This window comes from Lissotriton helveticus, chromosome 8 (assembly GCF_964261635.1).
Source record: "Lissotriton helveticus chromosome 8, aLisHel1.1, whole genome shotgun sequence".
Classification (NCBI taxonomy): Eukaryota; Metazoa; Chordata; class Amphibia; order Caudata; family Salamandridae; genus Lissotriton; species Lissotriton helveticus.
This window is the reverse complement of record NC_136069.1, coordinates 1,542,380,363-1,542,405,296: the sequence shown is the minus strand read 5'-3', so window position 1 is coordinate 1,542,405,296 and position 24,934 is coordinate 1,542,380,363. Positions and strand designations below refer to the sequence as shown.

At 42.7% G+C, this 24,934-nt stretch overlaps 21 non-coding genes across 21 annotated transcripts; all 21 read left to right on the top strand.

The window, feature by feature from the left end:
- The first annotated feature begins 1,916 nt into the window (after positions 1–1,916).
- On the top strand, positions 1,917–1,999 carry TRNAL-CAG (transfer RNA leucine (anticodon CAG)). Its single transcript has one exon. It is a non-coding gene; the product is annotated as a tRNA-Leu (tRNA).
- Positions 2,000–3,297: 1,298 nt separating this feature from the next.
- Positions 3,298–3,380, top strand: TRNAL-UAG (transfer RNA leucine (anticodon UAG)). Its single transcript has one exon. It is a non-coding gene; the product is annotated as a tRNA-Leu (tRNA).
- A 632-nt stretch (positions 3,381–4,012) lies between these two features.
- Positions 4,013–4,095, top strand: TRNAL-CAG (transfer RNA leucine (anticodon CAG)). Its single transcript has one exon. It is a non-coding gene; the product is annotated as a tRNA-Leu (tRNA).
- A 189-nt stretch (positions 4,096–4,284) lies between these two features.
- Positions 4,285–4,367, top strand: TRNAL-AAG (transfer RNA leucine (anticodon AAG)). The gene has a single exon. It is a non-coding gene; the product is annotated as a tRNA-Leu (tRNA).
- Positions 4,368–6,110: 1,743 nt separating this feature from the next.
- On the top strand, positions 6,111–6,193 carry TRNAL-CAG (transfer RNA leucine (anticodon CAG)). The gene has a single exon. It is a non-coding gene; the product is annotated as a tRNA-Leu (tRNA).
- Positions 6,194–6,382: 189 nt separating this feature from the next.
- TRNAL-AAG (transfer RNA leucine (anticodon AAG)) lies at positions 6,383–6,465 on the top strand. Its single transcript has one exon. It is a non-coding gene; the product is annotated as a tRNA-Leu (tRNA).
- Positions 6,466–8,206: 1,741 nt separating this feature from the next.
- On the top strand, positions 8,207–8,289 carry TRNAL-CAG (transfer RNA leucine (anticodon CAG)). The gene has a single exon. It is a non-coding gene; the product is annotated as a tRNA-Leu (tRNA).
- A 1,298-nt stretch (positions 8,290–9,587) lies between these two features.
- TRNAL-UAG (transfer RNA leucine (anticodon UAG)) lies at positions 9,588–9,670 on the top strand. Its single transcript has one exon. It is a non-coding gene; the product is annotated as a tRNA-Leu (tRNA).
- A 632-nt stretch (positions 9,671–10,302) lies between these two features.
- TRNAL-CAG (transfer RNA leucine (anticodon CAG)) lies at positions 10,303–10,385 on the top strand. Its single transcript has one exon. It is a non-coding gene; the product is annotated as a tRNA-Leu (tRNA).
- A 1,298-nt stretch (positions 10,386–11,683) lies between these two features.
- Positions 11,684–11,766, top strand: TRNAL-UAG (transfer RNA leucine (anticodon UAG)). Its single transcript has one exon. It is a non-coding gene; the product is annotated as a tRNA-Leu (tRNA).
- Positions 11,767–12,397: 631 nt separating this feature from the next.
- On the top strand, positions 12,398–12,480 carry TRNAL-CAG (transfer RNA leucine (anticodon CAG)). The gene has a single exon. It is a non-coding gene; the product is annotated as a tRNA-Leu (tRNA).
- A 1,298-nt stretch (positions 12,481–13,778) lies between these two features.
- On the top strand, positions 13,779–13,861 carry TRNAL-UAG (transfer RNA leucine (anticodon UAG)). Its single transcript has one exon. It is a non-coding gene; the product is annotated as a tRNA-Leu (tRNA).
- A 632-nt stretch (positions 13,862–14,493) lies between these two features.
- On the top strand, positions 14,494–14,576 carry TRNAL-CAG (transfer RNA leucine (anticodon CAG)). The gene has a single exon. It is a non-coding gene; the product is annotated as a tRNA-Leu (tRNA).
- Positions 14,577–16,861: 2,285 nt separating this feature from the next.
- Positions 16,862–16,944, top strand: TRNAL-AAG (transfer RNA leucine (anticodon AAG)). The gene has a single exon. It is a non-coding gene; the product is annotated as a tRNA-Leu (tRNA).
- A 1,026-nt stretch (positions 16,945–17,970) lies between these two features.
- On the top strand, positions 17,971–18,053 carry TRNAL-UAG (transfer RNA leucine (anticodon UAG)). Its single transcript has one exon. It is a non-coding gene; the product is annotated as a tRNA-Leu (tRNA).
- A 631-nt stretch (positions 18,054–18,684) lies between these two features.
- Positions 18,685–18,767, top strand: TRNAL-CAG (transfer RNA leucine (anticodon CAG)). The gene has a single exon. It is a non-coding gene; the product is annotated as a tRNA-Leu (tRNA).
- A 1,297-nt stretch (positions 18,768–20,064) lies between these two features.
- On the top strand, positions 20,065–20,147 carry TRNAL-UAG (transfer RNA leucine (anticodon UAG)). Its single transcript has one exon. It is a non-coding gene; the product is annotated as a tRNA-Leu (tRNA).
- A 632-nt stretch (positions 20,148–20,779) lies between these two features.
- On the top strand, positions 20,780–20,862 carry TRNAL-CAG (transfer RNA leucine (anticodon CAG)). The gene has a single exon. It is a non-coding gene; the product is annotated as a tRNA-Leu (tRNA).
- A 189-nt stretch (positions 20,863–21,051) lies between these two features.
- On the top strand, positions 21,052–21,134 carry TRNAL-AAG (transfer RNA leucine (anticodon AAG)). Its single transcript has one exon. It is a non-coding gene; the product is annotated as a tRNA-Leu (tRNA).
- Positions 21,135–22,874: 1,740 nt separating this feature from the next.
- On the top strand, positions 22,875–22,957 carry TRNAL-CAG (transfer RNA leucine (anticodon CAG)). Its single transcript has one exon. It is a non-coding gene; the product is annotated as a tRNA-Leu (tRNA).
- A 1,297-nt stretch (positions 22,958–24,254) lies between these two features.
- Positions 24,255–24,337, top strand: TRNAL-UAG (transfer RNA leucine (anticodon UAG)). The gene has a single exon. It is a non-coding gene; the product is annotated as a tRNA-Leu (tRNA).
- Positions 24,338–24,934: the final 597 nt, after the last annotated feature.

Genomic DNA, 24,934 nt, shown 5'->3' with positions numbered 1-24,934 from the left:
TTTTTTCTTGCTATAGCCACTTATGGCCTAAGATGTGTGTTTTTTTTGTTCACACTATCTTTCTCACTATGTAGATGGACAAGCAACATATGGTCAGGATGGCCGAGTGGTCTACGGCGCTGCGTTAAGGCCGCAGTCTCTCCTGGAGGCGTGGGTTCGAGTCTCACTTCTGACAAAACTTTAAGTCCATTTTGTCTCTGCGTTCCTTCAGAATCTCAGCTAAAAATTGGCAGTGCATATAATATCTGAATAAGTACCAAACTTCAGTTTCAACTGCAAATGAATTTGCCCAATTCTGTCTTCAAGCTCTTATAATATTCTTCTAGCACTAGTGGTGTTTTATGTGTTTTTTGGGGGGTGCCTAAAAAATCCCTTTTATTGAAGAAATGGCTTACATTCAGTCTTGTGATATTTTTGGTTTCCAATAAGTAGATTTTTAATTTTATGTAACCTCATTTTCTAATGATCCATTCAAGAGATGTTTCCACTATGAAATGAAGAGCAAGGGGAAAGAGCACAAATGATAGAGCGAGTGAGTGAGATGGGGTGTTGAGGAAGGAGAGAATGAAACAGAGACAGAGTGAGTGAACGGCAGGTAGGCATAGAAGAGGAGACTAGAAGTGAAAGTGACTTGCTTTTCCCTGCTCTTGACCTCCCACCCATCTCAAACCAATCACAAACATACCTTCTATGCAACGTTGGTATGCAGAACTTCACTCCTCAGCCAGTGAGGGTGAGTCCCAAGCCAGGGGCTAGAGAGCAAAAGAATGGATGTGCTCAGACGTTCCTTGCTAGGGACAGTTGATCTGAAACAAGGCCTGCTCTCTTGTTTCCAGCAAGGATCTAGAAATTCTGCATGAATGTGCAAGGCACATTGCCAGCATAAATTTGCATAAACTGCCCCACCTTCTGCCTTCCTACTTCCTGAGCAGTAGTTGTTTGTGTATAGAGAGAAAGGTCGCAGGCAAGGTAATTTTGTGAGTAGGATACAGAACCCTAAATAGCTGGCGAGAGGTATAAGTTATTCTAAAAGCATAAAAACAGTACACCTGTGAAATGAAATGCTTTCATATGTGATCTTCTGTGTTTATTGTCCTGTGCAAAAAGTTGCACCTTGTGTTTGAAGGTTGAAATTATTTCAAGCTTGCATGGACGCAGAAATTTCTGAGTGACTTTTATACATTTCTTAGGACTCTTCATTGTCAGGATGGCCGAGTGGTCTAAGGCGCTGTGTTTAGGCCACAGTCTTCTCTGAAGGTGTGGGTTCGAATCCCACTTCTGAAATGACTTTTGGAGATATAATCTTCTTCATCAGGATAACATCTGATGGAAGTTGCTTCTGTTCGACTTCACCTGGGACGTTATTCTGTCCTCGTCTAGTCAAGAGAGCTTGAGTTTCTCATATATTTCTGTTGTACAAAGTCTTGCTGATAAAGTGCAATCCTTACCAAATGAGCTAATGACCCATGTAAGAGCTCATCTAGAAGAGTCATTCTCTTGTATTCCCTGGCCAGACAGGCCATACAAATTTGGAAGAATGCCAAGCACCTGGTAGACAGCTGGACTCCAGCACACTTACAGCAATTTCCTCAGGGCAGTGATCAGGGGCTACTTAGATTTGCGAATTCCACCCTATGTTGTGACATTGAGATCCCTTGTTGAATTTGCTTTAGTCAGCCAAGATGTGGCTATTGACTCAATTTCAAAGCAGCTTTGGGCCGTTCAAGTGGCTGGTGAATAGCACTTTCTCTTTGTACTCATTAAAGTTCTAAAGAGTTTTTCATAGGTACTGCTCTGTATGGATTGTTCAAAGATCTGTTGGAAATGCTAATAATGGGATAAATAAATTGAGGGCATGCCTTTACGGTACCCCACTTGCATGGCTGTCTGGCTTGTGGAAGGTGCTGCAAATGCAAGTCAGGATGGCCGAGTGGTCTAAGGCGCTGCGTTCAGGTCGAAGTCTCTTCTGGAGGCGTGGGTTCAAATCCCACTTCTGACAAACCTGTGTTTAATCTTCTTTTTTCTTGAGGGAGAAAATCAGATCATTTCCCTCACATGGGCTTATATGGTTGTCTTTTTGGAAAAGTGCAGTGAGTTTTTTTCTTTCTATAGCCACTCATGGCCTAAGATGTGTGTTTTTTTTATGCACACTATCTTTCTCACTATGTAGATGAACAACCAGCATGTGGTCAGGATGGCCGAGTGGTCTAAGGTGCTGCGTTAAGGCCGCAGTCTCTCCTGGAGGTGTTGGTTCGAATCCCACTTCTGACAAAACTTTAAGTCCATTTTGTCTCTGCGTTCCTTCAGAATCTCAGCTAAAAATTGGCAGTGCCTATAATATCTGAATAAGTACCAAACTTCAGTTTCAACTGCAAATGAATTTGCCCAATTCTGTCTTCAAGCTCGTATAATATTCTTCTAGCACTAGTGGTGTTTTATGTGTTTTTTGGGGGGTGCCTAAAAAATCCCTTTTATTGAAGAAATGGCTTACATTCAGTCTTGTGATATTTTTGGTTTCCAATAAGTAGATTTTTAATTTTATGTAACCTCATTTTCTAATGATCCATTCAAGAGATGTTTCCAGTATGAAATGAAGAGCAAGGGGAAAGAGCACAAATGATAGAGCCAGTGAGTAAGATGGGGTGTTGAGGAAGGAGAGAATGAAACAAAGACAGAGTGAGTGAACGGCAGGTAGGCATAGAAGAGGAGACTAGAAGTGAAGGTGACTTGCTTTTCCCTGCTCTTGACCTCCCACCCATCTCAAACCAATCACAAACATACCTTCTATTCAAAGTTGGTATGCAGAACTTCACTCCTCAGCCAGTGAGGGTGAGTCCCAAGCCAGGGGCTAGAGAGCAAAAGAATGGATGTGCTCAGACGTTCCTTGCTAGGGACAGTTGATCTGAAACAAGGCCTGCTCTCTTGTTTCCAGCAAGGAACTAGAAATTCTGCATGAATCTGCAAGGCACATTGACAGCATAAATTTGCATAAACTGCCCCACCTTCTGCCTTCCTACTTCCTGAGCAGTAGTTGTTTGTGTATAAAGAGAGAGGTCGCAGGCAAGGTAATTTTGTGAGTAGGATACAGAACCCTAAATAGCTGGTGAGAGGTATAAGTTATTCTAAAAGCATAAAAACAGTACACCTGTGAAATGAAATGCTTTCATATGTGATCTTCTGTGTTTATTGTCCTGTGCAAAAAGTTGCACCTTGTGTTTGAAGGTTGAAATTATTTCAAGCTTGCATGGACGCAGAAATGTCTGAGTGACTTTTATACATTTGTTAGGACTCTCCACTGTCAGGATGGCCGAGTGGTCTAAGGCGCTGTGTTTAGGCCGCAGTCTCCTCTGGAGGCGTGGGTTCGAATCCCACTTCTGACATGACTTTTGGAGATATAATCTTCTTCATCAGGATAACATCTGATGGAAGTTGCATCTGTTCGTCTTCACCTGGGACGTTATTCCGTCCTCGTCTAGTCAAGAGAGCTTGGGTTTCTCATATATTTCTGTTGTACAAAGTCTTGCTGATAAAGTGCAATCCTTACCAAATGAGCTTAGGTCCCATGTAAGAGCTCATCTAGAAGAGTCATGCTCTTGTATTCCCTGGCCAGACAGGCCATGCAAATTTGGAAGAATGCCAAGCACCTGGTATACAGCTGTACTCCAGCACACTTACAGCAATGTCCTCAGGGCTGTGATCAGGGGCTGCTTAGATTTGCGTATTCCACCCTATGTTGTGACATTGAGCTCCCTTGTTGAATTTGCTTTAGTCAGCCAAGATGTGGCTGTTGACTCAATTTCAAAGCAGCTTTGGGCCGTTCAAGTGGCTGGTGAATAGCACTTTCTCTTTGTACGCTTTAAAGGTCTAAAGAGTTCTTCATAGGTACTGCTCTGTATGGATTGTTCAAAGATCTGTTGGAAATGCTTATAATGGGATAAATAAATTGAGGGCATGCCTTTTCGGTACCAAACTTGCATGGCTGTCTGGCTAGTGGAAGGTGCTGCAAATGCAAGTCAGGATGGCCGAGTGGTCTAAGGCGCTGCGTTCAGGTCGCAGTCTCTTCTGGAGGCGTGGGTTCAAATCCCACTTCTGACAAACCTGTGTTTAATCTTCTTTTTTCTTGAGGGAGAAAATCAGATCATTTTCCTCACATGGGCTTATATGGTTGTCATTTTGGAAAAGTGCAGTGAGTTTTTTTCTTGCTATAGCCACTTATGGCCTAAGATGTGTGTTTTTTTTGTTCACACTATCTTTCTCACTATGTAGATGGACAAGCAACATGTGGTCAGGATGGCCGAGTGGTCTAAGGCGCTGCGTTAAGGCCGCAGTCTCTCCTGGAGGCGTGGGTTCAAATCCCACTTCTGACAAAACTTTAAGTCCATTTTGTCACTGCGTTCCTTCAGAATCTCAGCTAAAAATTGGCAGTGCATATAATATCTGAATAAGTACCAAACTTCAGTTTCAACTGCAAATGAATTTGCCCAATTCTGTCTTCAAGCTCGTATAATATTCTTCTAGCACTAGTGGTGTTTTATGTGTTTTTTGGGGGGTGCCTAAAAAATCCCTTTTATTGAAGAAATGGCTTACATTCAGTCTTGTGATATTTTTGGTTTCCAATAAGTAGATTTTTAATTTTATGTAACCTCATTTTCTAATGATCCATTCAAGAGATGTTTCCACTATGAAATGAAGAGCAAGGGGAAAGAGCACAAATGATAGAGCCAGTGAGTGAGATGGGGTGTTGAGGAAGGAGAGAATGAAACAAAGACAGAGTGAGTGAACGGCAGGTAGGCATAGAAGAGGAGACTAGAAGTGAAGGTGACTTGCTTTTCCCTGCTCTTGACCTCCCACCCATCTCAAACCAATAACAAACATACCTTCTATTCAACGTTGGTATGCAGAACTTCACTCCTCAGCCAGTGAGGGTGAGTCCCAAGCCAGGGGCTAGAGAGCAAAAGAATGGATGTGCTCAGACGTTCCTTGCTAGGGACAGTTGATCTGAAACAAGGCCTGCTCTCTTGTTTCCAGCAAGGAACTAGAAATTCTGCATGAATCTGCAAGGCACATTGACAGCATAAATTTGCATAAACTGCCCCACCTTCTGCCTTCCTACTTCCTGAGCAGTAGTTGTTTGTGTATAAAGAGAGAGGTCGCAGGCAAGATAATTTTGTGAGTAGGATACAGAACCCTAAATAGCTGGTGAGAGGTATAAGTTATTCTAAAAGCATAAAAAAAAGTACACCTGTGAAATGAAATGCTTTCATATGTGATCTTCTGTGTTTATTGTCCTGTGCAAAAAGTTGCACCTTGTGTTTGAAGGTTGAAATTATTTCAAGCTTGCATGGACGCAGAAATTTCTGAGTGACTTTTATACATTTCTTAGCACTCTTCACTGTCAGTATGGCCGAGTGGTCTAAGGCGCTGTGTTTAGGCTGCAGTCTCCTCTGGAGGCGTGGGTTCGAAATCCCACTTCTGAAATGACTTTTGGAGATATAATCTTCTTCATCAGGATAACATCTGATGGAAGTTGCATCTGTTCGTCTTCACCTGGGACGTTATTCCGTCCTCGTCTAGTCAAGTGAGCTTGGGTTTCTCATATATTTCTGTTGTACAAAGTCTTGCTGATAAAGTGCAATCCTTACCAAATGAGCTTAGGACCCATGTAAGAGCTCATCTAGAAGAGTCATGCTCTTGTATTCCCTGGCCAGACAGGCCATGCAAATTTGGAAGAATGCCAAGCACCTGGTAGACAGCTGTACTCCAGCACACTTACAGCAATGTCCTCAGGGCTGTGATCAGGGGCTGCTTAGATTTGTGTATTCCACCCTATGTTGTGACATTGAGCTCCCTTGTTGAATTTGCTTTAGTCAGCTAAGATGTGGCTGTTGACTCAATTTCAAAGCAGCTTTGCGCCGTTCAAGTGGCTGGTGAATAGCACTTTCTCTTTGTACGCTTTAAAGGTCTAAAGAGTTCTTCATAGGTACTGCTCTGTATGGATTGTTCAAAGATCTGTTGGAAATGCTTATAATGGGATAAATAAATTGAGGGCATGCCTTTTCAGTACCAAACTTGGATGGCTGTCTGGCTTGTGGAAGGTGCTGCAAATGCAAGTCAGGATGGCCTAGTGGGCTAAGGCGCTGCGTTCAGGTCGCAGTCTCTTCTGGAGGCGTGGGTTCAAATCCCACTTCTGACAAACCTTTGTTTAATCTTCTTTTTTCTTGAGGGAGAAAATCAGATCATTTCCCTCACATGGGCTTATATGGTTGTCTTTTTGGAAAAGTGCAGTGAGTTTTTTTCTTGCTATAGCCACTTATGGCCTAAGATGTGTGTTTTTTTTGTTCACACTATCTTTCTCACTATGTAGATGGACAAGCAACATGTGGTCAGGATGGCCGAGTGGTCTAAGGCGCTGCGTTAAGGCCGCAGTCTCTCCTGGAGGTGTGGGTTCGAGTCTCACTTCTGACAAAACTTTAAGTCCATTTTGTCTCTGCGTTCCTTCAGAATCTCAGCTAAAAATTGGCAGTGCATATAATATCTGAATAAGTACCAAACTTCAGTTTCAACTGCAAATGAATTTGCCCAATTCTGTCTTCAAGCTCTTATAATATTCTTCTAGCACTAGTGGTGTTTTATGTGTTTTTTGGGGGGTGCCTAAAAAATCCCTTTTATTGAAGAAATGGCTTACATTCAGTCTTGTGATATTTTTGGTTTCCAATAAGTAGATTTTTAATTTTATGTAACCTCATTTTCTAATGATCCATTCAAGAGATGTTTCCACTATGAAATGAAGAGCAAGGGGAAAGAGCACAAATGATAGAGCGAGTGAGTGAGATGGGGTGTTGAGGAAGGAGAGAATGAAACAAAGACAGAGTGAGTGAATGGCAGGTAGGCATAGAAGAGGAGACTAGAAGTGAAAGTGACTTGCTTTTCCCTGCTCTTGACCTCCCACCCATCTCAAACCAATCACAAACATACCTTCTATGCAACGTTGGTATGCAGAACTTCACTCCTCAGCCAGTGAGGGTGAGTCCCAAGCCAGGGGCTAGAGAGCAAAAGAATGGATGTGCTCAGACGTTCCTTGCTAGGGACAGTTGATCTGAAACAAGGCCTGCTCTCTTGTTTCCAGCAAGGATCTAGAAATTCTGCATGAATGTGCAAGGCACATTGCCAGCATAAATTTGCATAAACTGCCCCACCTTCTGCCTTCCTACTTCCTGAGCAGTAGTTGTTTGTGTATAGAGAGAAAGGTCGCAGGCAAGGTAATTTTGTGAGTAGGATACAGAACCCTAAATAGCTGGCGAGAGGTATAAGTTATTCTAAAAGCATAAAAACAGTACACCTGTGAAATGAACTGCTTTCATATGTGATCTTCTGTGTTTATTGTCCTGTGCAAAAAGTTGCACCTTGTGTTTGAAGGTTGAAATTATTTCAAGCTTGCATGGACGCAGAAATTTCTGAGTGACTTTTATACATTTCTTAGGACTCTTCATTGTCAGGATGGCCGAGTGGTCTAAGGCGCTGTGTTTAGGCCACAGTCTCCTCTGAAGGCGTGGGTTCGAATCCCACTTCTGAAATGACTTTTGGAGATATAATCTTCTTCATCAGGATAACATCTGATGGAAGTTGCTTCTGTTCGACTTCACCTGGGACGTTATTCTGTCCTCGTCTAGTCAAGAGAGCTTGAGTTTCTCATATATTTCTGTTGTACAAAGTCTTGCTGATAAAGTGCAATCCTTACCAAATGAGCTAATGACCCATGTAAGAGCTCATCTAGAAGAGTCATTCTCTTGTATTCCCTGGCCAGACAGGCCATACAAATTTGGAAGAATGCCAAGCACCTGGTTGACAGCTGTACTCCAGCACACTTACAGCAATTTCCTCAGGGCAGTGATCAGGGGCTACTTAGATTTGCGAATTCCACCCTATGTTGTGACATTGAGATCCCTTGTTGAATTTGCTTTAGTCAGCCAAGATGTGGCTATTGACTCAATTTCAAAGCAGCTTTGGGCCGTTCAAGTGGCTGGTGAATAGCACTTTCTCTTTGTACTCATTAAAGGTCTAAAGAGTTCTTCATAGGTACTGCTCTGTATGGATTGTTCAAAGATCTGTTGGAAATGCTAATAATGGGATAAATAAATTGAGGGCATGCCTTTACGGTACCCCACTTGCATGGCTGTCTGGCTTGTGGAAGGTGCTGCAAATGCAAGTCAGGATGGCCGAGTGGTCTAAGGCGCTGCGTTCAGGTCGCAGTCTCTTCTGGAGGCGTGGGTTCAAATCCCACTTCTGACAAACCTGTGTTTAATCTTCTTTTTTCTTGAGGGAGAAAATCAGATCATTTCCCTCACATGGGCTTATATGGTTGTCTTTTTGGAAAAGTGCAGTGAGTTTTTTTCTTTCTATAGCCACTCATGGCCTAAGATGTGTGTTTTTTTTGTTCACACTATCTTTCTCACTATGTAGATGAACAAGCAGCATGTGGTCAGGATGGCCGAGTGGTCTAAGGTGCTGCGTTAAGGCCGCAGTCTCTCCTGGAGGCGTTGGTTCGAATCCCACTTCTGACAAAACTTTAAGTCCATTTTGTCTCTGCGTTCCTTCAGAATCTCAGCTAAAAATTGGCAGTGCATATAATATCTGAATAAGTACCAAACTTCAGTTTCAACTGCAAATGAATTTGCCCAATTCTTTTTTCAAGCTCGTATAATATTCTTCTAGCACTAGTGGTGTTTTATGTGTTTTTTGGGGGGTGCCTAAAAAATCCCTTTTATTGAAGAAATGGCTTACATTCAGTCTTGTGATATTTTTGGTTTCCAATAAGTAGATTTTTAATTTTATGTAACCTCATTTTCTAATGATCCATTCAAGAGATGTTTCCAGTATGAAATGAAGAGCAAGGGGAAAGAGCACAGATGATAAAGCCAGTGAGTGAGATGGGGTGTTGAGGAAGGAGAGAATAAAACAAAGACAGAGTGAGTGAACGGCAGGTAGGCATAGAAGAGGAGACTAGAAGTGAAGGTGACTTGCTTTTCCCTGCTCTTGACCTCCCACCCATCTCAAACCAATCACAAACATACCTTCTATTCAAAGTTGGTATGCAGAACTTCACTCCTCAGCCAGTGAGGGTGAGTCCCAAGCCAGGGGCTAGAGAGCAAAAGAATGGATGTGCTCAGACGTTCCTTGCTAGGGACAGTTGATCTGAAACAAGGCCTGCTCTCTTGTTTCCAGCAAGGAACTAGAAATTCTGCATGAATCTGCAAGGCACATTGACAGCATAAATTTGCATAAACTGCCCCACCTTCTGCCTTCCTACTTCCTGAGCAGTAGTTGTTTGTGTATAAAGAGAGAGGTCGCAGGCAAGGTAATTTTGTGAGTAGGATACAGAACCCTAAATAGCTGGTGAGAGGTATAAGTTATTCTAAAAGCATAAAAACAGTACACCTGTGAAATGAAATGCTTTCATATGTGATCTTCTGTGTTTATTGTCCTGTGCAAAAAGTTGCACCTTGTGTTTGAAGGTTGAAATTATTTCAAGCTTGCATGGACGCAGAAATTTCTGAGTGACTTTCATACATTTCTTAGGACTCTTCACTGTCAGGATGGCCGAGTGGTCTAAGGCGCTGTGTTTAGGCCGCAGTCTCCTCTGGAGGCGTGGGTTCGAATCCCACTTCTGACATGACTTTTGGAGATATAATCTTCTTCATCAGGATAACATCTGATGGAAGTTGCATCTGTTCGTCTTCACCTGGGACGTTATTCCGTCCTCGTCTAGTCAAGAGAGCTTGAGTTTCTCATATATTTCTGTTGTACAAAGTCTTGCTGATAAAGTGCAATCCTTACCAAATGAGCTTATGACCCATGTAAGAGCTCATCTGGAAAAGTCATTCTCTTGTATTCCCTGGCCAGACAGGCCATACACATTTGGAAGAATGCCAAGCACCTGGTAGACAGCTGGACTCCAGCACACTTACAGCAATTTCCTCAGGGCAGTGATCAGGGGCTACTTAGATCTGCGAATTCCACCCTATGTTGTGACATTGAGATCCCTTGTTGAATTTGCTTTAGTCAGCCAAGATGTGGCTATTGACTCAATTTCAAAGCAGCTTTGGGCCGTTCAAGTGGCTGGTGAATAGCACTTTCTCTTTGTACTCATTAAAGGTCTAAAGAGTTCTTCATAGGTACTGCTCTGTATGGATTGTTCAAAGATCTGTTGGAAATGCTTATAATGGGATAAATAAATTGAGGGCATGCCTTTTCGGTACCCCACTTGCATGGCTGTCTGGCTTTTGGAAGGTGCTGCAAATGCAAGTCAGGATGGCCCAGTGGTCTAAGGCGCTGCGTTCAGGTCGCAGTCTCTTCTGGAGGTGTGGGTTCAAATCCCACTTCTGACAAACCTGTGTTTAATCTTCTTTTTTCTTGAGGGAGAAAATCAGATCATTTCCCTCACATGGGCCTAAATGGTTGTCTTTTTGGAAAAGTGCAGTGAGTTTTTTTCTTGCTATAGCCACTCATTTCCTAAGAAGTGTGTTTTTTTTGTTCACACTATCTTTCTCACTATGTAGATGAAAAAGCAGCATGTGGTCAGGATGGCCGAGTGGTCTAAGGTGCTGCGTTAAGGCCGCAGTCTCTCCTGGAGGCGTTGGTTCGAATCCCACTTCTGACAAAACTTTAAGTCCATTTTGTCTCTGCGTTCCTTCAGAATCTCAGCTAAAAATTGGCAGTGCATATAATATCTGAATAAGTACCAAACTTCAGTTTCAACTGCAAATGAATTTGCCCAATTCTGTCTTCAAGCTCGTATAATATTCTTCTAGCACTAGTGGTGTTTTATGTGTTTTTTGGGGGGTGCCTAAAAAATCCCTTTTATTGAAGAAATGGCTTACATTCAGTCTTGTGATATTTTTGGTTTCCAATAAGTAGATTTTTAATTTTATGTAACCTCATTTTCTAATGATCCATTCAAGAGATGTTTCCAGTATGAAATGAAGAGCAAGGGGAAAGAGCACAGATGATAGAGCCAGTGAGTGAGATGGGGTGTTGAGGAAGGAGAGAATAAAACAAAGACAGAGTGAGTGAACGGCAGGTAGGCATAGAAGAGGAGACTAGAAGTGAAGGTGACTTGCTTTTCCCTGCTCTTGACCTCCCACCCATCTCAAACCAATCACAAACATACCTTCTATTTAAAGTTGGTATGCAGAACTTCACTCCTCAGCCAGTGAGGGTGAGTCCCAAGCCAGGGGCTAGAGAGCAAAAGAATGGATGTGCTCAGACGTTCCTTGCTAGGGACAGTTGATCTGAAACAAGGCCTGCTCTCTTGTTTCCAGCAAGGAACTAGAAATTCTGCATGAATCTGCAAGGCACATTGACAGCATAAATTTGCATAAACTGCCCCACCTTCTGCCTTCCTACTTCCTGAGCAGTAGTTGTTTGTGTATAAAGAGAGAGGTCGCAGGCAAGGTAATTTTGTGAGTAGGATACAGAACCCTAAATAGCTGGTGAGAGGTATAAGTTATTCTAAAAGCATAAAAACAGTACACCTGTGAAATGAAATGCTTTCATATGTGATCTTCTGTGTTTATTGTCCTGTGCAAAAAGTTGCACCTTGTGTTTGAAGGTTGAAATTATTTCAAGCTTGCATGGACGCAGAAATGTCTGAGTGACTTTTATACATTTCTTAGGACTCTCCACTGTCAGGATGGCCGAGTGGTCTAAGGCGCTGTGTTTAGGCCGCAGTCTCCTCTGGAGGCGTGGGTTCGAATCCCACTTCTGACATGACTTTTGGAGATATAATCTTCTTCATCAGGATAACATCTGATGGAAGTTGCATCTGTTCGTCTTCACCTGGGACGTTATTCCGTCCTCGTCTAGTCAAGAGAGCTTGGGTTTCTCATATATTTCTGTTGTACAAATCTTGCTGATAAAGTGCAATCCTTACCAAATGAGCTTAGGACCCATGTAAGAGCTCATCTAGAAGAGTCATGCTCTTGTATTCCCTGGCCAGACAGGCCATGCAAATTTGGAAGAATGCCAAGCACCTGGTAGACAGCTGTACTCCAGCACACTTACAGCAATGTCCTCAGGGCAGTGATCAGGGGCTACTTAGATCTGCGTAATCCACCCTATGTTGTGACATTGAGATCCCTTGTTGAATTTGCTTTAGTCAGCCAAGATGTGGCTATTGACTCAATTTCAAAGCAGCTTTGGGCCGTTCAAGTGGCTGGTGAATAGCACTTTCTCTTTGTACTCATTAAAGGTCTAAAGAGTTCTTCATAGGTACTGCTCTGTATGGATTGTTCAAAGATCTGTTGGAAATGCTTATAATGGGATAAATAAATTGAGGGCATGCCTTTTCGGTACCCCACTTGCATGGCTGTCTGGCTTTTGGAAGGTGCTGCAGATGCAAGTCAGGATGGCCCAGTGGTCTAAGGCGCTGCGTTCAGGTCGCAGTCTCTTCTGGAGGTGTGGGTTCAAATCCCACTTCTGACAAACCTGTGTTTAATCTTCTTTTTTCTTGAGGGAGAAAATCAGATCATTTCCCTCACATGGGCCTAAATGGTTGTCTTTTTGGAAAAGTGCAGTGAGTCTTTTTTCTTGCTATAGCCACTCATTTCCTAAGAAGTGTGTTTTTTTGTTCACACTATCTTTCTCACTATATAGATGAACAAGTAACATGTGGTCAGGATGGCCGAGTGGTCTAAGGCACTGCATTAAGGCCGCAGTCTCTCCTGGAGGCGTGGGTTCGAAGCCCACTTCTGACAAAACTTTAAGTCCATTTTGTCTCTGCGTTCCTTCAGAATCTCAGCTAAAAATTGGCAGTGCATATAATATCTGAATAAGTACCAAACTTCAGTTTCAACTGCAAATGAATTTGCCCAATTCTGTCTTCAAGCTCGTATAATATTCTTCTAGCACTAGTGGTGTTTTATGTGTTTTTTGGGGGGTGCCTAAAAAATCCCTTTTATTGAAGAAATGGCTTACATTCAGTCTTGTGATATTTTTGGTTTCCAATAAGTAGATTTTTAATTTTATGTAACCTCATTTTCTAATGATCCATTCAAGAGATGTTTCCACTATGAAATGAAGAGCAAGGGGAAAGAGCACAGATGATAGAGCCAGTGAGTGAGATGGGGTGTTGAGGAAGGAGAGAATGAAACAAAGACAGAGTGAGTGAACGGCAGGTAGGCATAGAAGAGGAGACTAGAAGTGAAGGTGACTTGCTTTTCCCTGCTCATGACCTCCCACCCATCTCAAACCAATCACAAACATACCTTCTATTAAAAGTTGGTATGCAGAACTTCACTCCTCAGCCAGTGAGGGTGAGTCCCAAGCCAGGGGCTAGAGAGCAAAAGAATGGATGTGCTCAGACGTTCCTTCCTAGGGACAGTTGATCTGAAACAAGGCCTGCTCTCTTGTTTCCAGCAAGGAACTAGAAATTCTGCATGAATCTGCAAGGCACATTGACAGCATAAATTTGCATAAACTGCCCCACCTTCTGCCTTCCTACTTCCTGAGCAGTAGTTGTTTGTGTATAAAGAGAGAGGTCGCAGGCAAGGTAATTTTGTGAGTAGGATACAGAACCCTAAATAGCTGGTGAGAGGTATACGTTATTCTAAAAGCATAAAAACAGTACACCTCTGAAATGAAATGCTTTCATATGTGATCTTCTGTGTTTATTGTCCTGTGCAAAAAGTTGCACCTTGTGTTTGAAGGTAGAAATTATTTCAAGCTTGCATGGACGCAGAAATGTCTGAGTGACTTTTATACATTTCTTAGGACTCTCCACTGTCAGGATGGCCGAGTGGTCTAAGGCGCTGTGTTTAGGCTGCAGTCTCCTCTGAAGGCGTGGGTTCGAATCCCACTTCTGACATGACTTTTGGAGATATAATCTTCTTCATCAGGATAACATCTGATGGAAGTTGCATCTGTTCGTCTTCACCTGGGACGTTATTCCGTCCTCGTCTAGTCAAGAGAGCTTGGGTTTCTCATATATTTCTGTTGTACAAAGTCTTGCTGATAAAGTGCAATCCTTACCAAATGAGCTTAGGACCCATGTAAGAGCTCATCTAGAAGAGTCATGCTCTTGTATTCCCTGGCCAGACAGGCCATGCAAATTTGGAAGAATGCCAAGCACCTGGTAGACAGCTGTACTCCAGCACACTTACAGCAATGTCCTCAGGGCTGTGATCAGGGGCTGCTTAGATTTGCGTATTCCACCCTATGTTGTGACATTGAGCTCCCTTGTTGAATTTGCTTTAGTCAGCCAAGATGTGGCTGTTGACTCAATTTCAAAGCAGCTTTGGGCCGTTCAAGTGGCTGGTGAATAGCACTTTCTCTTTGTACGCTTTAAAGGTCTAAAGAGTTCTTCATAGGTACTGCTCTGTATGGATTGTTCAAAGATCTGTTGGAAATGCTTATAATGGGATAAATAAATTGAGGGCATGCCTTTTCGGTACCAAACTTGCATGGCTGTCTGGCTAGTGGAAGGTGCTGTAAATGCAAGTCAGGATGGCCGAGTGGTCTAAGGCGCTGCGTTCAGGTCGCAGTCTCTTCTGGAGGCGTGGGTTCAAATCCCACTTCTGACAAACCTGTGTTTAATCTTCTTTTTTCTTGAGGGAGAAAATCAGATCATTTTCCTCACATGGGCTTATATGGTTGTCATTTTGGAAAAGTGCAGTGAGTTTTTTTCTTGCTATAGCCACTTATGGCCTAAGATGTGTGTTTTTTTTGTTCACACTATCTTTCTCACTATGTAGATGGACAAGCAACATGTGGGCAGGATGGCCGAGTGGTCTAAGGCGCTGCGTTAATGCCGCAGTCTCTCCTGGAGGCGTGGGTTCGAATCCCACTTCTGACAAAACTTTAAGTCCATTTTGTCACTGCGTTCCTTCAGAATCTCAGCTAAAAATTGGCAGTGCATATAATATCTGAATAAGTACCAAACTTCAGTTTCAACTGCAAATGAATTTGCCCAATTCTGTCTTCAAGCTCGTATAATATTCTTCTAGCACTAGTGGTGTTTTATGTGTTTTTTGGGGGTGCCTAAAAAAATCCCTTTTATTGAAGAAATGGCTTACATTCAGTCTTGTGATATTTTCGGTTTCCAATAAGTAGATTTTTAATTTTATGTAACCTCATTTTCTAATGATCCATTCAAGAGATGTTTCCACTATGAAATGAAGAGCAAGGGGAAAGAGCACAAATGATAGAGCCAGTGAGTGAGATGGGGTGTTGAGGAAGGAGAGAATGAAACAAAGATAGAGTGAGTGAACGGCAGGTAGGCATAGAAGAGGAGACTAGAAGTGAAGGTGACTTGCTTTTCCCTGCTCTTGACCTCCCACCCATCTCAAACCAATCACAAACATACCTTCTATGCAACGTTGGTATGCAGAACTTCACTCCTCAGCCAGTGAGGGTGAGTCCCAAGCCAGGGGCTAGAGAGCAAAAGAATGGATGTGCTCAGACGTTCCTTGCTAGGGACAGTTGATCTGAAACAAGGCCTGCTCTCTTGTTTCCAGCAAGGATCTAGAAATTCTGCATGAATCTGCAAGGCACATTGACAGCATAAATTTGCATAAACTGCCCCACCTTCTGCCTTCCTACTTCCTGAGCAATAGTTGTTTGTGTATAAAGAGAGAGTTTGCAGGCAAGATAATTTTGTGAGTAGGATACAGAACCCTAAATAGCTGGTGAGAGGTATAAGTTATTCTAAAAGCATAAAAACAGTACACCTGTGAAATGAAATGCTTTCATATGTGATCTTCTGTGTTTATTGTCCTGTGCAAAAAGTTGCACCTTGTGTTTGAAGGTTGAAATTATTTCACGCTTGCATGGACGCAGACATTTCTGAGTGACTTTTATACATTTCTTAGGACTCTTCACTGTCAGGATTGCCGAGTGGTCTAAGGCGCTGTGTTTAGGCTGCAGTCTCCTCTAGAGGCGTGGGTTCGAATCCCACTTCTGAAATGACTTTTGGAGATATAATCTTCTTCATCAGGATAACATCTGATGGAAGTTGCATCTGTTCGTCTTCACCTGGGACGTTATTCCGTCCTCGTCTAGTCAAGAGAGCTTGGGTTTCTCATGTATTTCTGTTGTACAAAGTCTTGCTGATAAAGTGCAATCCTTACCAAATGAGCTTAGGACCCATGTAAGAGCTCATCTAGAAGAGTCATGCTCTTGTATTCCCTGGCCAGACAGGCCATGCAAATTTGGAAGAATGCCAAGCACCTGGTAGACAGCTGTACTCCAGCACACTTACAGCAATGTCCTCAGGGCTGTGATCAGGGGCTGCTTAGATTTGCGTAATCCACCCTATGTTGTGACATTGAGCTCCCTTGTTGAATTTGCTTTAGTCAGCCAAGATGTGGCTGTTGACTCAATTTCAAAGCAGCTTTGGGCCGTTCAAGTGGCTGGTGAATAGCACTTTCTCTTTGTACGCTTTAAAGGTCTAAAGAGTTCTTCATAGGTACTGCTCTGTATGGATTGTTCAAAGATCTGTTGGAAATGCTTATAATGGGATAAATAAATTGAGGGCATGCCTTTTCGGTACCAAACTTGCATGGCTGTCTGGCTTGTGGAAGGTGCTGCAAATGCAAGTCAGGATGGCCGAGTGGTCTAAGGCGCTGCGTTCAGGTCGCAGTCTCTTCTGGAGGCCTGGGTTAAAATCCCACTTCTGACAAACCTGTGTTTAATCTTCTTTTTTCTTGAGGGAGAAAATCAGATCATTTCCCTCACATGAGCTTATATGGTTGTCTTTTTGGAAAAGTGCAGTGAGTTTTTTTCTTGCTATAGCCACTTATGGCCTAAGATGTGTGTTTTTTTTGTTCAAACTATCTTTCTCACTATGTAGATGGACAAGCAACATGTGGTCAGGATGGCCGAGTGGTCTAAGGTGCTGCGTTAAGGCCGCAGTCTCTCCTGGAGGCGTGGGTTCGAATCCCACTTCTGACAAAACTTTGAGTCCATTTTGTCTCTGCGTTCCTTCAGAATCTCAGCTAAAAATTGGCAGTGCATATAATATCTGAATAAGTACCAAACTTCAGTTTCAACTGCAAATGAATTTGCCCAATTCTGTCTTCAAGCTCGTATAATATTCTTCTAGCACTAGTGGTGTTTTATGTGTTTTTTGGGGGGTGCCTAAAAAATCCCTTTTATTGAAGAAATGGCTTACATTCAGTCTTGTGATATTTTTGGTTTCCAATAAGTAGATTTTTAATTTTATGTAACCTCATTTTCTAATGATCCATTCAAGAGATGTTTCCAGTATGAAATGAAGAGCAAGGGGAAAGAGCACAGATGATAGAGCCAGTGAGTGAGATGGGGTGTTGAGGAAGGAGAGAATAAAACAAAGACAGAGTGAGTGAACGGCAGGTAGGCATAGAAGAGGAGACTAGAAGTGAAGGTGACTTGCTTTTCCCTGCTCTTGACCTCCCACCCATCTCAAACCAATCACAAACATACCTTCTATTCAAAGTTGGTATGCAGAACTTCACTCCTCAGCCAGTGAGGGTGAGTCCCAAGCCAGGGGCTAGAGAGCAAAAGAATGGATGTGCTCAGACGTTCCTTGCTAGGGACAGTTGATCTGAAACAAGGCCTGCTCTCTTGTTTCCAGCAAGGAACTAGAAATTCTGCATGAATCTGCAAGGCACATTGACAGCATAAATTTGCATAAACTGCCCCACCTTCTGCCTTCCTACTTCCTGAGCAGTAGTTGTTTGTGTATAAAGAGAGAGGTCGCAGGCAAGGTCATTTTGTGAGTAGGATACAGAACCCTAAATAGCTGGTGAGAGGTATAAGTTATTCTAAAAGCATAAAAACAGTACACCTGTGAAATGAAATGCTTTCATATGTGATCTTCTGTGTTTATTGTCCTGTGCAAAAAGTTGCACCTTGTGTTTGAAGGTTGAAATTATTTCAAGCTTGCATGGACGCAGAAATGTCTGAGTGACTTTTATACATTTCTTAGGACTCTCCACTGTCAGGATGGCCGAGTGGTCTAAGGCGCTGTGTTTAGGCCGCAGTCTCCTCTGGAGGCGTGGGTTCGAATCCCACTTCTGACATGACTTTTGGAGATATAATCTTCTTCATCAGGATAACATCTGATGGAAGTTGCATCTGTTCGTCTTCACCTGGGACGTTATTCCGTCCTCGTCTAGTCAAGAGAGCTTGGGTTTCTCATATATTTCTGTTGTACAAATCTTGCTGATAAAGTGCAATCCTTACCAAATGAGCTTAGGACCCATGTAAGAGCTCATCTAGAAGAGTCATGCTCTTGTATTCCCTGGCCAGACAGGCCATGCAAATTTGGAAGAATGCCAAGCACCTGGTAGACAGCTGTACTCCAGCACACTTACAGCAATGTCCTCAGGGCAGTGATCAGGGGCTACTTAGATCTGCGTAATCCACCCTATGTTGTGACATTGAGATCCCTTGTTGAATTTGCTTTAGTCAGCCAAGATGTGGCTATTGACTCAATTTCAAAGCAGCTTTGGGCCGTTCAAGTGGCTGGTGAATAGCACTTTCTCTTTGTACTCATTAAAGGTCTAAAGAGTTCTTCATAGGTACTGCTCTGTATGGATTGTTCAAAGATCTGTTGGAAATGCTTATAATGGGATAAATAAATTGAGGGCATGCCTTTTCGGTACCCCACTTGCATGGCTGTCTGGCTTTTGGAAGGTGCTGCAAATGCAAGTCAGGATGGCCCAGTGGTCTAAGGCGCTGTGTTCAGGTCGCAGTCTCTTCTGGAGGTGTGGGTTCAAATCCCACTTCTGACAAACCTGTGTTTAATCTTCTTTTTTCTTGAGGGAGAAAATCAGATCATTTACCTCACATGGGCCTAAATGGTTGTCTTTTTGGAAAAGTGCAGTGAGTTTTTTTCTTGCTATAGCCACTCATTTCCTAAGAAGTGTGTTTTTTTGTTCACACTATCTTTCTCACTATATAGATGAACAAGTAACATGTGGTCAGGATGGCCGAGTGGTCTAAGGCACTGCATTAAGGCCGCAGTCTCTCCTGGAGGCGTGGGTTCGAAGCCCACTTCTGACAAAACTTTAAGTCCATTTTGTCTCTGCGTTCCTTCAGAATCTCAGCTAAAAATTGGCAGTGCATATAATATCTGAATAAGTACCAAACTTCAGTTTCAACTGCAAATGAATTTGCCCAATTCTGTCTTCAAGCTCGTATAATATTCTTCTAGCACTAGTGGTGTTTTATGTGTTTTTTGGGGGGTGCCTAAAAAATCCCTTTTATTGAAGAAATGGCTTACATTCAGTCTTGTGATATTTTTGGTTTCCAATAAGTAGATTTTTAATTTTATGTAACCTCATTTTCTAATGATCCATTCAAGAGATGTTTCCAGTATGAAATGAAGAGCAAGGGGAAAGAGCACAGATGATAGAGCCAGTGAGTGAGATGGGGTGTTGAGGAAGGAGAGAATGAAACAAAGACAGAGTGAGTGAACGGCAGGTAGGCATAGAAGAGGAGACTAGAAGTGAAGGTGACTTGCTTTTCCCTGCTCTTGACCTCCCACCCATCTCAAACCAATCACAAACATACCTTCTATTCAAAGTTGGTATGCAGAACTTCACTCCTCAGCCAGTGAGGGTGAGTCCCAAGCCAGGGGCTAGAGAGCAAAAGAATGGATGTGCTCAGACGTTCCTTCCTAGGGACAGTTGATCTGAAACAAGGCCTGCTCTCTTGTTTCCAGCAAGGAACTAGAAATTCTGCATGAATCTGCAAGGCACATTGACAGCATAAATTTGCATAAACTGCCCCAGCTTCTGCCTTCCTACTTCCTGAGCAGTAGTTGTTTGTGTATAAAGAGAGAGGTCGCAGGCAAGGTAATTTTGTGAGTAGGATACAGAACCCTAAATAGCTGGTGAGAGGTATACGTTATTCTAAAAGCATAAAAACAGTACACCTCTGAAATGAAATGCTTTCATATGTGATCTTCTGTGTTTATTGTCCTGTGCAAAAAGTTGCACCTTGTGTTTGAAGGTTGAAATTATTTCAAGCTTGCATGGACGCAGAAATGTCTGAGTGACTTTTATACATTTCTTAGGACTCTCCACTGTCAGGATGGCCGAGTGGTCTAAGGTGCTGTGTTTAGGCTGCAGTCTCCTCTGAAGGCGTGGGTTCGAATCCCACTTCTGACATGACTTTTGGAGATATAATCTTCTTCATCAGGATAACATCTGATGGAAGTTGCATCTGTTCGTCTTCACCTGGGACGTTATTCCGTCCTCGTCTAGTCAAGAGAGCTTGGGTTTCTCATATATTTCTGTTGTACAAAGTCTTGCTGATAAAGTGCAATCCTTACCAAATGAGCTTAGGACCCATGTAAGAGCTCATCTAGAAGAGTCATGCTCTTGTATTCCCTGGCCAGACAGGCCATGCAAATTTGGAAGAATGCCAAGCACCTGGTAGACAGCTGTACTCCAGCACACTTACAGCAATGTCCTCAGGGCTGTGATCAGGGGCTGCTTAGATTTGCGTATTCCACCCTATGTTGTGACATTGAGCTCCCTTGTTGAATTTGCTTTAGTCAGCCAAGATGTGGCTGTTGACTCAATTTCAAAGCAGCTTTGGGCCGTTCAAGTGGCTGGTGAAGAGCACTTTCTCTTTGTACGCTTTAAAGGTCTAAAGAGTTCTTCATAGGTACTGCTCTGTATGGATTGTTCAAAGATCTGTTGGAAATGCTTATAATGGGATAAATAAATTGAGGGCATGCCTTTTCGGTACCAAACTTGCATGGCTGTCTGGCTAGTGGAAGGTGCTGCAAATGCAAGTCAGGATGGCCGAGTGGTCTAAGGCGCTGCGTTCAGGTCGCAGTCTCTTCTGGAGGCGTGGGTTCAAATCCCACTTCTGACAAACCTGTGTTTAATCTTCTTTTTTCTTGAGGGAGAAAATCAGATCATTTTCCTCACATGGGCTTATATGGTTGTCATTTTGGAAAAGTGCAGTGAGTTTTTTTCTTGCTATAGCCACTTATGGCCTAAGATGTGTGTTTTTTTTGTTCACACTATCTTTCTCACTATGTAGATGGACAAGCAACATGTGGGCAGGATGGCCGAGTGGTCTAAGGCGCTGCGTTAAGGCCGCAGTCTCTCCTGGAGGCGTGGGTTCGAATCCCACTTCTGACAAAACTTTAAGTCCATTTTGTCACTGCGTTCCTTCAGAATCTCAGCTAAAAATTGGCAGTGCATATAATATCTGAATAAGTACCAAACTTCAGTTTCAACTGCAAATGAATTTGCCCAATTCTGTCTTCAAGCTCGTATAATATTCTTCTAGCACTAGTGGTGTTTTATGTGTTTTTTGGGGGTGCCTAAAAAATCCCTTTTATTGAAGAAATGGCTTACATTCAGTCTTGTGATATTTTCGGTTTCCAATAAGTAGATTTTTAATTTTATGTAACCTCATTTTCTAATGATCCATTCAAGAGATGTTTCCACTATGAAATGAAGAGCAAGGGGAAAGAGCACAAATGATAGAGCCAGTGAGTGAGATGGGGTGTTGAGGAAGGAGAGAATGAAACAAAGATAGAGTGAGTGAACGGCAGGTAGGCATAGAAGAGGAGACTAGAAGTGAAGGTGACTTGCTTTTCCCTGCTCTTGACCTCCCACCCATCTCAAACCAATCACAAACATACCTTCTATGCAACGTTGGTATGCAGAACTTCACTCCTCAGCCAGTGAGGGTGAGTCCCAAGCCAGGGGCTAGAGAGCAAAAGAATGGATGTGCTCAGACGTTCCTTGCTAGGGACAGTTGATCTGAAACAAGGCCTGCTCTCTTGTTTCCAGCAAGGATCTAGAAATTCTGCATGAATCTGCAAGGCACATTGACAGCATAAATTTGCATAAACTGCCCCACCTTCTGCCTTCCTACTTCCTGAGCAATAGTTGTTTGTGTATAAAGAGAGAGGTCGCAGGCAAGATAATTTTGTGAGTAGGATACAGAACCCTAAATAGCTGGTGAGAGGTATAAGTTATTCTAAAAGCATAAAAACAGTACACCTGTGAAATGAAATGCTTTCATATGTGATCTTCTGTGTTTATTGTCCTGTGCAAAAAGTTGCACCTTGTGTTTGAAGGTTGAAATTATTTCAAGCTTGCATGGACGCAGAAATTTCTGAGTGACTTTTATACAGTTCTTGGGACTCTTCACTGTCAGGATGGCCGAGTGGTCTAAGGCGCTGTGTTTAGGCCGCAGTCTCCTCTGAAGGCGTGGGTTCGAATCCCACTTCTGAAATGACTTTTGGAGATATAATCTTCTTCATCAGGATAACATCTGATGGAAGTTGCTTCTGTTCGTCTTCACCTGGGACGTTATTCTGTCCTCGTCTAGTCAAGAGAGCTTGAGTTTCTCATATATTTCTGTTGTACAAAGTCTTGCTGATAAAGTGCAATCCTTACCAAATGAGCTTATGACCCATGTAAGAGCTCATCTAGAAGAGTCATTCTCTTGTATTCCCTGGCCAGACAGGCCATACACATTTGGAAGAATGCCAAGCACCTGGTAGACAGCTGGACTCCAGCACACTTACAGCAATTTCCTCAGGGCAGTGATCAGGGGCTACTTAGATCTGCGAATTCCACCCTATGTTGTGACATTGAGATCCCTTGTTGAATTTGCTTTAGTCAGCCAAGATGTGGCTATTGACTCAATTTCAAAGCAGCTTTGGGCCGTTCAAGTGGCTGGTGAATAGCACTTTCTCTTTGTACTCATTAAAGGTCTAAAGAGTTCTTCATAGGTACTGCTCTGTATGGATTGTTCAAAGATCTGTTGGAAATGCTTATAATGGGATAAATAAATTGAGGGCATGCCTTTTCGGTACCCCACTTGCATGGCTGTCTGGCTTTTGGAAGGTGCTGCAAATGCAAGTCAGGATGGCCCAGTGGTCTAAGGCGCTGCGTTCAGGTCGCAGTCTCTTCTGGAGGTGTGGGTTCAAATCCCACTTCTGACAAACCTGTGTTTAATCTTCTTTTTTCTTGAGGGAGAAAATCAGATCATTTCCCTCACATGGGCCTAAATGGTTGTCTTTTTGGAAAAGTGCAGTGAGTTTTTTTCTTGCTATAGCCACTCATTTCCTAAGAAGTGTGTTTTTTTGTTCACACTATCTTTCTCACTATATAGATCAACAAGTAACATGTGGTCAGGATGGCTGAGTGGTCTAAGGCACTGCATTAAGGCCGCAGTCTCTCCTGGAGGCGTGGGTTCGAAGCCCACTTCTGACAAAACTTTAAGTCCATTTTGTCTCTGCGTTCCTTCAGAATCTCAGCTAAAAATTGGCAGTGCATATAATATCTGAATAAGTACCAAACTTCAGTTTCAACTGCAAATGAATTTGCCCAATTCTGTCTTCAAGCTCGTATAATATTCTTCTAGCACTAGTGGTGTTTTATGTGTTTTTTGGGGGGTGCCTAAAAAATCCCTTTTATTGAAGAAATGGCTTACATTCAGTCTTGTGATATTTTTGGTTTCCAATAAGTAGATTTTTAATTTTATGTAACCTCATTTTCTAATGATCCATTCAAGAGATGTTTCCAGTATGAAATGAAGAGCAAGGGGAAAGAGCACAGATGATAGAGCCAGTGAGTGAGATGGGGTGTTGAGGAAGGAGAGAATGAAACAAAGACAGAGTGAGTGAACGGCAGGTAGGCATAGAAGAGGAGACTAGAAGTGAAGGTGACTTGCTTTTCCCTGCTCTTGACCTCCCACCCATCTCAAACCAATCACAAACATACCTTCTATTCAAAGTTGGTATGCAGAACTTCACTCCTCAGCCAGTGAGGGTGAGTCCCAAGCCAGGGGCTAGAGAGCAAAAGAATGGATGTGCTCAGACGTTCCTTCCTAGGGACAGTTGATCTGAAACAAGGCCTGCTCTCTTGTTTCCAGCAAGGAACTAGAAATTCTGCATGAATCTGCAAGGCACATTGACAGCATAAATTTGCATAAACTGCCCCACCTTCTGCCTTCCTACTTCCTGAGCAGTAGTTGTTTGTGTATAAAGAGAGAGGTCGCAGGCAAGGTAATTTTGTGAGTAGGATACAGAACCCTAAATAGCTGGTGAGAGGTATAAGTTATTCTAAAAGCATAAAAACAGTACACCTCTGAAATGAAATGCTTTCATATGTGATCTTCTGTGTTTATTGTCCTGTGCAAAAAGTTGCACCTTGTGTTTGAAGGTTGAAATTATTTCAAGCTTGCATGGACGCAGAAATGTCTGAGTGACTTTTATACATTTCTTAGGACTCTCCACTGTCAGGATGGCCGAGTGGTCTAAGGCGCTGAGTTTAGGCCGCAGTCTCCTCTGGAGGCGTGGGTTCGAATCCCACTTCTGACATGACTTTTGGAGATATAATCTTCTTCATCAGGATAACATCTGATGGAAGTTGCATCTGTTCGTCTTCACCTGGGACGTTATTCCGTCCTCGTCTAGTCAAGAGAGCTTGGGTTTCTCATATATTTCTGTTGTACAAAGTCTTGCTGATAAAGTGCAATCCTTACCAAATGAGCTTAGGACCCATGTAAGAGCTCATCTAGAAGAGTCATGCTCTTGTATTCCCTGGCCAGACAGGCCATGCAAATTTGGAAGAATGCCAAGCACCTGGTAGACAGCTGTACTCCAGCACACTTACAGCAATGTCCTCAGGGCTGTGATCAGGGGCTGCTTAGATTTGCGTATTCCACCCTATGTTGTGACATTGAGCTCCCTTGTTGAATTTGCTTTAGTCAGCCAAGATGTGGCTGTTGACTCAATTTCAAAGCAGCTTTGGGCCGTTCAAGTGGCTGGTGAATAGCACTTTCTCTTTGTACGCTTTAAAGGTCTAAAGAGTTCTTCATAGGTACTGCTCTGTATGGATTGTTCAAAGATCTGTTGGAAATGCTTATAATGGGATAAATAAATTGAGGGCATGCCTTTTCGGTACCAAACTTGCAT